Below are 8,911 nucleotides of genomic sequence, written 5' to 3'. Positions count from 1 at the left end.
ATCCATATAGGGGTTGTGGGCATAAAACAACTTCCTTTGACCGTACTGAGCATGCTCCAATGCTTTTGCGCATGCTCAGTTGCACCGAGGAGAACGCGAAAAATAAGAGGCATTGATGATCCCGCGCAGAGGCAGCAATCCGGGCTGGTGAATGATGCATTCTGCGCAGGCGCAAAACGCGACTCGCGGACCGATTGTCCTTGGATTTATTATTACCATATTTGTCTTCGTCGAAATGACCACAGCGGCTGAAAAAATCACTATAATTGTGAAAACAATTTAAAACCTAAAAACGGAACAGAAAAAGCAGCGATTTTAACGGTTCCTCCAATAGCGTCCATAAGCACACACTCACATAATAGCTCCGCTTGTACTGCGCACGCGCAAAAGACGTTCGCCAGTTCCCGTAACAACGCGGAGGCAGCCATGACACGAAAGGCAGCGGACTACTCTCAAGTCTCTTTATTTATTGATTTAAAATATTTATAACCCGCTCCTCCAGTGCCATACAGCTCCGGGTGGCTTTCCTTCAGCCTCCGTTCTCTTCCTGAAACGTCGGCCAGGTTCCTCCATTGGCGACAACAGAAAAAAATAAAAGCCGTAGCGAGCATGCGCAGTAGTACGAGTTGAGGCGGGAAAATCTCTCCGGGCTTTTGGCGGCCTTTCCCGGCTGCGCCTCCCGCTGCCCCGCCCCCTCCCTGCTCCTGACTAGAGCCCAGCCCGCTTCTCTGATTGGCTGCCCGGGTCTGGCCGCTTGACAGCTGGCCCCGCCCCCCGCAGCTGAGGCGAAGCGCGCGTCGTTTGAGAGGGAGATTGCAGGCAGCTGCGGGCTGAGGCGAGCGAAGCGCACGAGGAGGAGGAGGAGGAGGGGGCTGCCGCTGGCGCTGCCTGCCTGAGGGGCACGAAGGAAAGGAGAGAGGAGGACAGTCGAAGGCCGCCTCGGCCAGGCTCCCTGGAAAACAAACGCCGGCCCCGAGGCCAAGGAAGGAAGGGCTGAGGGGGCTTCAGGCTCCACCGCCACTGGGAAACCTCTGAGGAGAAACTAGAGGCTGGCTAGGGCACTGCAAGGAAGGGCTCCATGCCCAGCCTTGGTCTCTACCTTGCCTAAATTTATATTTTAATATATATATTAATATATATTAATATATATATATATTATATTTATAGAGAGAGAGAGAGAGAGTGAGAGAGTAATTGAATATCTCTGAGGGAAAGGGCTCTATGCCCAGCCTTGCCCTTTAACTCACAAAAACCAAAAGTCTCTGAGGGGAGGATGTCTCCAAGATGCTACAGAGAAGGGCTCTATGCCCAGCCTTGCCCTTGAACTCACAAAAACCAAAAGTCTCTGAGGGAAGGATGTCTCCAAGATGCTACAGAGAAGGGCTCTATGCCCAGCCTTGCCCTTTAACTCACAAAAACCAAAAGTCTCTGAGGGGAGGATGTCTCCAAGATGCTACAGAGAAGGGCTCTATGCCCAGCCTTGCCCTTGAACTCACAAAAACTAAATGTTTCTGAGGGGAGGATGTCTCCAAGATGCTACAGAGAAGGGCTCTATGCCCAGCCTTGCCCTTGAACTCACAAAAACCAAAAGTCTCTGAGGGGAGGATGTCTCCAAGATGCTACAGAGAAGGGCTCTATGCCCAGCCTTGCCCTTGAACTCACAAAAACTAAATGTCTCTGAGGGGAGGATGTCTCCAAGATGCTACAGAGAAGGGCTCTATGCCCAGCCTTGCCCTTTAACTCACAAAAACCAAAAGTCTCTGAGGGGAGGATGTCTCCAAGATGCTACAGAGAAGGGCTCTATGCCCAGCCTTGCCCTTTAACTCACAAAAACCAAAAGTCTCTGAGGGGAAGATGTCTCCAAGATGCTACAGAGAAGGGCTCTATGCCCAGCCTTGCCCTTTAACTCACAGAAACTAAAAGTCTCTGAGGGAAGGATGTCTCCAAGATGCTACAGAGAAGGGCTCTATGCCCAGCCTTGCCCTTTAACTCACAAAAACCAAAAGTCTCTGAGGGGAAGATGTCTCCAAGATGCTACAGAGAAGGGCTCTATGCCCAGCCTTGGCCTTAACTCAGCTAAATAGATAAATCTGAGGGAAGGCAGTCTCTAAGACAGCCTTTACCTATGTTGCCTCAGGAAAAAGAGTGAAAGGAGAGAAGATGCTGCTAAGAGAGAAGGGGAGAAGTCATACAAAGAGCACCTTGAACGCACCGTACTGCCAGGATAGGGCTTCTTTTAAGAATCCTTTCTTGGAGAATGGCATGAATAAGGGCTTCAAGCCCACTGCCAAATAACCGTCCCTAGGAAAAACAAAAACTCTAAGTGGAGAATTCATCTCTCTGCTTTGGCTTCATTCTGCCAAGGGAAAAAAAAGGAAATCTCTGCAAATGCTACAGCCGTGCTGACGTGAACAAAAGCCCTGCCATCTCACTGCCCACATTCATAGCATTCTGTCTGCAAAGGGCAAAACGCAACAGATTATCCCCGTCCTCAGAACGCTGGGGCGCCACAGCCTTCTGCATCACGGCAAAAAATCTGTTCATCATTCCAGCGTAATTGCTCTGTGCATGCAAATGCTGTAAATATGCACAGTGTGGGGCAGGACTTCTGAGTGCAACGGCACAGGGGCTGTACCGAAAATATCTGAAGCCAGAGGCTGTAGAACTACAGCCTAGGACATTTTATTGTCCAAAATATGGGGAAACGTGGGGTTATATAGCTCAAGGGTGACAGATTTGGACCCTTGAGTTCCAGAAAACTCTTAAGTCAGGTGCTGTAAACGAAAGTATGAGCATTATTCACTCTCCCAACACCTTTCTAAGGCAGCATGGTCTCCAATTTGTGACTTTCTTGAACGGAATACACTGAATGAATGTGAGAAGCTTCATGCTTCTTTATTCTTTTAGTACTGCATAGAGATAGACAAATCAGGCAATATATAAATCTTACAAATGAATAGACTTGTTGGACAGGAAAATCTCTAAGATGGTGCACTGGATGGCATCAGCATTTGTAAGATTATGGCTATCTTGAATAGAACACGTTGTTGGGGTGCTTTCTCCTCCCAAAAGGCCTCTTGCCTAAAGATCTCAAGAAGGAACTAACAGCGTTCCAAGAACAAAGGAAAAGGAGCAACGAAGCACAACAGAAGCCAAACCAGGGGCTGCAGAACTCAAGCCGTGCAAGACTCTCTGAATACAGGGGCTCTCCACAGGAGCCTCAGGCTTCTTGATTCCCCCACCCGTTTGTCAGGCAGCAGCATCTCTAAGATTCTGGCTGTCCTGAATGCAACACGCTTCATGCGTGTCTGAAGCTTCAGGCTTCTTGATTCTCCCACCAGCCCGGTCAGGTAGCATCATCTCTAAGATTCTGGCTGTCTTGAATGCAACACGCTTCATGCGTGTTTGAAGCTTCACGCTTCTTGATTCATTCCACGGAGGGGATGGCCAGCAGTTTCTGTAGGTTTCTAGCAATCTTGAATGGAACAGGCTTCATGCATGCTCCATTCTGACCCCTGAAGACTGCTTTGGCAAGAAGAAACAGAATTGGCGCGCCTTTCTCCAGGACCTCCAGGACCCAAACTTGACATCGGGACGCTTTCTCCTCCCAAGAGGCCTCTGTGGCAAGTAAGTCTCCAGCACAGAGAAAGGAACAACAAAAAGAGAATGAGGTGGAAGGGGGCTACCGGGCGAGGGGGGGATTCCCTAGCTGTGTCATGGCATTCTATGATGATGTACTTCATCGGGACTAAAGAATGTGGACTAGAAATGTTTGCTCAACATCTATTACTATTATTATTGTTGTTATTACATTTCATTCCCGCTCTTCCTGCAAGGAGCCCAGAGCAGTGACTGGCCCAGAGTCACTCAGCTAGTTTCATGGCTGAATGGGGATTTGAACTCGGGTCTCCCCGGTCCTAGCCTAGCACTCTAACCACTACACCACACTGGCTCCTTTACTAGGCATGGATTGTCACAGCTTAATATAAAAATGCAAAAACCGTGAGTGGTCCATTATCCACAAAATCTTATATTTAAGATTTAGCTTTGTATTGAATTGGTGATGTTTTCTTGTGAGCCGACGGAGAGGCAAGTTTGTGGCGGGATGGAAACATGTCAAAGACAGAATATAAAGTGCCCAGAGACCTGAGTTTTGAGCTCTATGGATATATGCTCAATAAATTAATGAGCAGCCTTCTAATCTTACAAGGTGAAGATGGGATATTTCCCTTACTAGAAAATCTTTCTTCCTTTCCTACAGATCTCCTTCCTTCAGGTTTCAGGGAAGAACTCACGGCGTCTCAAGAATGGAAGAAACGGAGCAACGAGGCACGACAGAAGCCAAACCAGGGGCTGCAGAACTCAAGCCGCGCAAGACTCTCTGAATACAGGGGCTCTCCACAGAAGCCTCAGGCTTCTTGATTCCCCCACCCGTTTGTCAGGCAGCAGCATCTCTAAGATTCTGGCTGTCCTGATTGAAACATGCTTCATGCGTGTCTGAAGCTTCAGGCTTCTTGATTCTCCAACCAACCCGGTCAGGTAGCATCATCTCTAAGATTCTGGCTGTCTTGAATGCAACACGCTTCATGCGTGTTTGAAGCTTCACGCTTCTTCATTCATTCCATGGAGGGGATAGCCAGCAGTTTCTGTAGGTTTCTAGCAATCTTGAATGGAACAGGCTTCATGCATGCTCCATTCTGCCCCCTGAAGACTGCTTTGGCAAGAAGAAACAGAATTGGCGTGCCTTTCTCCAGGACCTCCAGGCCCTAAACTTGACATCGGGATGCTTTCTCCTCCCAAGAGGCCTCTTGCCTAAAGATCTCAAGAAGGAACTAAGAGTGTTCCAAGAACAAAGGAAAAGGAGCAATGAAGCACAACAGAAGCCAAACCAGGGGCTGCAGAACTCAAGCCGCGCAAGACTCTCTGAATACAGGGGCTCTCCACCGAAGCCTCAGGCTTCTTGATTCCCCCACCCGTTTGTCAGGCAGCAGCATCTCTAAGATTCTGGCTGTCCTGATTGAAACACGCTTCATGCGTGTCTGAAGCTTCAGGCTTCTTGATTCTCCCACCAGCCCGGTCAGGTAGCATCATCTCTAAGATTCTGGCTGTCTTGAATGCAACACGCTTCATGCGTGTTTGAAGCTTCACACTTCTTGATTCATTCCACGGAGGGGATGGCCAGCAGTTTCTGTAGGTTTCTAGCAATCTTGAATGGAACAGGCTTCATGCATGCTCCATTCTGCCCCCTGAAGACTGCTTTGGCAAGAAGAAACAGAATTGGTGCGCCTTTCTCCAGGACCTCCAGGACCCAAACTTGACATCGGGATGCTTTCTCCTCCCAAGAGGCCTCTGTGGCAAGTAAGTCTGAAGCACAGAGAAAGGAACAACAAAAAGAGAATGGGGTGAGGGGGCTGCCGGGCGAGGGGGGGATTTCCTAGCTGTCCCATGGCATTCTATGATGTACTTCATTGGGACTGATGAATGTGGACTAGAAATGTTTGCTCAACATCTATTACTATTATTATTATTGTTATTATTACATTGATATCCCTCACTAAAAAATCTTTCTTCCTTTCCTACAGATCTCCTTCCTACAGGTTTCAGGGAAGAACTCACGGCGTCTCAAGAATGGAAGAAACAGAGCAACGAGGCACGACAAAAGCCAAAACGGGCTGCAGAACTCAAGCCGCGCAAGACTCTCTGAATACAGGGGCTCTCCACAGAAGCCTCAGGCTTCTTGATTCCCCCACCCGTTTGTCAGGCAGCAGCATCTCTAAGATTCTGGCTGACCTGAATGCAACACGCTTCATGCGTGTCTGAAGCTTCAGGCTTCTTGATTCTCCCACCAGCCCGGTCAGGTAGCATCATCTCTAAGATTCTGGCTGTCTTGAATGCAACACGCTTCATGCGTGTTTGAAGCTTCACGCTTCTTGATTCATTCCACGGAGGGGATGGCCAGCAGTTTCTGTAGGTTTCTAGCAATCTTGAATGGAACAGGCTTCATGCATGCTCCATTCTGACCCCTGAAGACTGCTTTGGCAAGAAGAAACAGAATTGGCGCGCCTTTCTCCAGGACCTCCAGGACCCAAACTTGACATCGGGACGCTTTCTCCTCCCAAGAGGCCTCTGTGGCAAGTAAGTCTCCAGCACAGAGAAAGGAACAACAAAAAGAGAATGAGGTGGAAGGGGGCTACCGGGCGAGGGGGGGATTCCCTAGCTGTGTCATGGCATTCTATGATGATGTACTTCATCGGGACTAAAGAATGTGGACTAGAAATGTTTGCTCAACATCTATTACTATTATTATTGTTGTTATTACATTTCATTCCCGCTCTTCCTGCAAGGAGCCCAGAGCAGTGACTGGCCCAGAGTCACTCAGCTAGTTTCATGGCTGAATGGGGATTTGAACTCGGGTCTCCCCAGTCCTAGTCTAGCACTCTAACCACTACACCACACTGGCTCCTTTACTAGGCATGGATTGTCACAGGTTAATATAAAAATGCAAAAACCGTGAGTGGTCCATTATCCACAAAATCTTATATTTAAGATTTAGCTTTGTATTGAATTGGTGATGTTTTCTTGTGAGCCGACGGAGAGGCAAGTTTGCGGCGGGATGGAAACATGTCAAAGACAGAATATAATAAATAAAGTGCCCAGAGACCTGAGTTTTGAGCTCTATGGATATATGCTCAATAAATTAATGAGCAGCCTTCTAATCTTACAAGGTGAAGATGGGATATTTCCCTTACTAGAAAATCTTTCTTCCTTTCCTACAGATCTTCTTCCTTCAGGTTTCAGGGAAGAACTCACGGCGTCTCAAGAACGGAAGAAACGGAGCAACGAGGCACGACAGAAGCCAAACCAGGGGCTGCAGAACTCAAGCCGCGCAAGACTCTCTGAATACAGGGGCTCTCCACAGAAGCCTCAGGCTTCTTGATTCCCCCACCCGTTTGTCAGGCAGCAGCATCTCTAAGATTCTGGCTGTCCTGATTGAAACATGCTTCATGCGTGTCTGAAGCTTCAGGCTTCTTGATTCTCCCACCAACCCGGTCAGGTAGCATCATCTCTAAGATTCTGGCTGTCTTGAATGCAACACGCTTCATGCGTGTTTGAAGCTTCACGCTTCTTCATTCATTCCATGGAGGGGATAGCCAGCAGTTTCTGTAGGTTTCTAGCAATCTTGAATGGAACAGGCTTCATGCATGCTCCATTCTGCCCCCTGAAGACTGCTTTGGCAAGAAGAAACAGAATTGGCGCGCCTTTCTCCAGGACCTCCAGGCCCTAAACTTGACATCGGGATGCTTTCTCCTCCCAAGAGGCCTCTTGCCTAAAGATCTCAAGAAGGAACTAAGAGCGTTCCAAGAACAAAGGAAAAGGAGCAACGAAGCACAACAGAAGCCAAACCAGGGGCTGCAGAACTCAAGCCGCACAAGACTCTCTGAATACAGGGGCTCTCCACAGAAGCCTCAGGCTTCTTGATTCCCCCACCCGTTTGTCAGGCAGCAGCATCTCTAAGATTCTGGCTGACCTGAATGCAACACGCTTCATGCGTGTCTGAAGCTTCAGGCTTCTTGATTCTCCCACCAGCCCGGTCAGGTAGCATCATCTCTAAGATTCTGGCTGTCTTGAATGCAACACGCTTCATGCGTGTTTGAAGCTTCACGCTTCTTGATTCATTCCACGGAGGGGATGGCCAGCAGTTTCTGTAGGTTTCTAGCAATCTTGAATGGAACAGGCTTCATGCATGCTCCATTCTGACCCCTGAAGACTGCTTTGGCAAGAAGAAACAGAATTGGCGCGCCTCTCTCCAGGACCTCCAGGACCCAAACTTGACAGCGGGACGCTTTCTCCTCCCAAGAGGCCTCTGTGGCAAGTAAGTCTCCAGCACAGAGAAAGGAACAACAAAAAGAGAATGAGGTGGAAGGGGGCTACCGGGCGAGGGGGGGATTCCCTAGCTGTGTCATGACATTCTATGATGATGTACTTCATCGGGACTAAAGAATGTGGACTAGAAATGTTTGCTCAACATCTATTACTATAATTATTGTTGTTATTACATTTCATTCCCGCTCTTCCTGCAAGGAGCCCAGAGCAGTGACTGGCCCAGAGTCACTCAGCTAGTTTCATGGCTGAATGGGGATTTGAACTCGGGTCTCCCCAGTCCTAGTCTAGCACTCTAACCACTACACCACACTGGCTCCTTTACTAGGCATGGATTGTCACAGGTTAATATAAAAATGCAAAAACCGTGAGTGGTCCATTATCCACAAAATCTTATATTTAAGATTTAGCTTTGTATTGAATTGGTGATGTTTTCTTGTGAGCCGACGGAGAGGCAAGTTTGCGGCGGGATGGAAACATGTCAAAGACAGAATATAATAAATAAAGTGCCCAGAGACCTGAGTTTTGAGCTCTATGGATATATGCTCAATAAATTAATGAGCAGCCTTCTAATCTTACAAGGTGAAGATGGGATATTTCCCTTACTAGAAAATCTTTCTTCCTTTCCTACAGATCTTCTTCCTTCAGGTTTCAGGGAAGAACTCACGGCGTCTCAAGAACGGAAGAAACGGAGCAACGAGGCACGACAGAAGCCAAACCAGGGGCTGCAGAACTCAAGCCGCGCAAGACTCTCTGAATACAGGGGCTCTCCACAGAAGCCTCAGGCTTCTTGATTCCCCCACCCGTTTGTCAGGCAGCAGCATCTCTAAGATTCTGGCTGTCCTGATTGAAACATGCTTCATGCGTGTCTGAAGCTTCAGGCTTCTTGATTCTCCCACCAACCCGGTCAGGTAGCATCATCTCTAAGATTCTGGCTGTCTTGAATGCAACACGCTTCATGCGTGTTTGAAGCTTCACGCTTCTTCATTCATTCCATGGAGGGGATAGCCAGCAGTTTCTGTAGGTTTCT

The 8,911-nt window shown here is 48.3% G+C and overlaps 1 long non-coding RNA gene across 1 annotated transcript; it reads left to right on the top strand.

Annotated features, from left to right (window-relative positions):
* Positions 1–256: 256 nt before the first annotated feature.
* Positions 257–7,844, top strand: LOC128335547 (uncharacterized). Its single transcript, XR_008311651.1, has 3 exons — positions 257–3,627; positions 4,262–5,358; positions 5,583–7,844. It is a non-coding gene; the product is annotated as an uncharacterized LOC128335547 (long non-coding RNA).
* The last annotated feature ends 1,067 nt before the right edge of the window (positions 7,845–8,911 follow it).

The sequence above is a fragment of the Hemicordylus capensis genome, chromosome 11, assembly GCF_027244095.1.
Source record: "Hemicordylus capensis ecotype Gifberg chromosome 11, rHemCap1.1.pri, whole genome shotgun sequence".
Taxonomy (NCBI): domain Eukaryota; kingdom Metazoa; phylum Chordata; class Lepidosauria; order Squamata; family Cordylidae; genus Hemicordylus; species Hemicordylus capensis.
Note: the sequence above shows the minus strand (reverse complement) of the source record. Positions and strands in the feature narration are given on the sequence as shown.